Source organism: Dinoponera quadriceps, unplaced genomic scaffold, assembly GCF_001313825.1.
Source record: "Dinoponera quadriceps isolate SergipeBrazil2010 unplaced genomic scaffold, ASM131382v1 scaffold163, whole genome shotgun sequence".
Taxonomy (NCBI): Eukaryota; Metazoa; Arthropoda; class Insecta; order Hymenoptera; family Formicidae; genus Dinoponera; species Dinoponera quadriceps.
Window position 1 is genome coordinate 2,349,029 of NW_014554384.1, and position 2,758 is coordinate 2,351,786.

A 2,758-nucleotide genomic window follows, 5' to 3' on the forward strand; every position below is an offset into this window, starting at 1 on the left:
ATATATATATATATATATATATATATATATATATATATATATTATCGCCGCCGACACTGTCGCGTACATATGCGGCTAATTTATGCGTCGCGTCAATAAATTAACATTGCAATATAATTTGAAGATAATTTAACTTTGACCGGACCGTTATTAATTAAATTAAGCGTCAGAATTAATAATATGATAACGATACGGTATTTAATAAAACTGAAATTAAATAACATTAAAGAATAATGCACAAGTTATTCGAGTGTTATTCGATGAGAGATGAAATAAATGATATATGACGATTGTGTGAACTTATATATGTACTTGTGTGAAGAACATGCGAAATGAGAGGAGGATATGTGAAATATATATATATTTTACGGCTACGATACGCGATACGTTCAGAAGATGGAAGGAAGGGGGTCAAGGTTATCTCGTTTATTACGGCCGAAAACCGTAACGTGAATTTTCCCGAAAACGCTCGAATAGTTCCCAATGTCGGCGTTTTCCGAGTTTGACCGGATTTCCGGTACGTATCGTTCGTCTAAATCCGGCGGTGGATATACGCGACATGGGAATTCGGTTTCCGATTTCCCCCTCTGTAATCTCAAGCTAGACGAATCAAAGCTCCTGCTCTCTCCTTTTCTTTCTTTCACCTTCATTCTCTCTCTCTCTCTCTCTCTCTTTCTCTCTTTTTCTCTTTCTTTCTGTCTCCATTTCTCCTTCTTTTTCTCTGCGCCACCCGAACTACCTTCCGAAAATGCATTATCGAATTAGCCAGTGGTTGAGCTGCTGCTGGAAGGGCGAAGGACGATAGTCCGGGGTAAGGGGGGAGAAAGAAGGCAAGAAATGAAGCCACAAGAGGAAAAGGGTGCACCTAGGAGAGTTCACAGAGCGATCGTTACTTCGACGGTGTTATTTCACACAGCCTCGATATTTTATCACACACTATTCCCTCTTCCCCTCAACATCTATCTCTCTCCTGTCTCTTTCCCCCCTTCTCGCTAATATCCCCAATCAATTATTCCCAGTGCTTCACTCAGTTCATAGAAAACACGATTGGACTAGATATTAGAATGGACTAGATATTAGATCGTGTCAAAATTAAAGAACACGCGAATTATCAGCTCGTGTTATCTCAACTGCCCTTTTTAATTGTACAATCTCGTTATCTTTCACATTTTCGTCGAAAGCTAAGCTATTTTTGCCTCCACAGTGAATTATTCTACGCTTCGTGAAAAACTGATGAAAAGTCGAATTTGGTAGGAAGTGAAGTGTCCTTTAACGTGTTATTTTTATTTGTTATATCATAGACCAATCTGCTTCACGCTTGCGCGCACACGCATATACAGTACTTCGAACCATTTATATTTTCAAATGGTTTATTCATCGCGCTGAGATCCCTCCACTGAAATCATGAAAGAGATTTAATCGAATCTAAAATTATAAAGGAAATTCGATCGAAATAGTAACGCGCAATTTTAACGATGATACACAGTTACTCGTTATCCTTCATATTTAATGCTCATTAGTTTCCCAAATGAGTTTTCAAAATCAAAGAATCTCTCTCCAGCTGCTTTTGTTTTAAATTCAAACCGCACGTTATTATTATCATTGACCCCAATTTCCGCGGTTAAAATACTTTTGCGGGAAAGTGAATTTAATTAAAAATGAAACAGCCGTGTGCGCATATTTATTCGCGAGTTTAAAAGCAACGCGGCCGCACATACATGAAGGATTGGAGCGGGCGGAGATAAAGAGGAGGGGAAAGAGGCGACAGAGACGCGATGTATTTTTGCAAAATTCAAGATCTCGTTCGTTGAAAGTTCGTCCCGTGGAATCCCTTCACAGGGATCCTCTCCCTCGGTGGCGTTATTTTACACGCCTCCTCCTCCTCCACCTCGTATCTTGCATCCTATTCCACCGGTCATCCCAGGACGAGACACTGCGATCCTTTCATTAATGCACCGATCAAAGGACGAGGCTCGTGACTCTTCGACGCCGAAGTTGCACCCTCGCTCGCTCTCCCTGGAATAATCAAGCAGCGATACTTTTTCGTCGCGCGAACGAAGGAACGGACGAACGGCAAAAAGGAGGTATGAGGAAATTTTATCCGTTAAATAAAGGGCATGCGGCGAGTGAGGTCTTGGGTAGGCTAAAGGTGCTCGATGAGAAAGAGCGAAGGGAAGGGCAGGGGACGATGGCTGGCGCGGGGGAACAAAGGAAGCACGAGAGATTCCGGTAGGAAATGGCGAGGGGCGACGCCGGAAAGCTCTCGTCCTTTTGGTAATCCAGAGCGGCGTATACTTCACGACATTATCCGGCGCCTGATTTTGCGGTCCCTTTTGCTCGGCCGGCGCGCATCCCTCGCGCGTCCCTCCGGCGTTCGCCCTCTGACGCAGTTTAAAAGCGCGCTCGGGCCGCGCTTCGGGCGTGCGGTGTAAGCCTGCGTTTTCATCACGCTGGTGTGTTTCTTATTTTCTTCTTTTCGAGCGTACACGCAATCGGAGGCAATTACCTCGCGCGTTCAACGAGCTTACTCTCTCAGCTGTCGCATTTTTCCGTGATATTCCGGATACGATTATTTATGTAATTATTTACCCTTATTGACGGGATATAATCCCTTTGGTGGAATACATTATACATGGAGTTGCAAGAGAAGGAAAGCAGAGGAAAGAAGGAGGAAATAATGAGGATAAAATAATACGATGATAATAATGATATTGTAGAGAAAAGGAAAAGTATAAAGAAACAGGAAAATGATTGTATC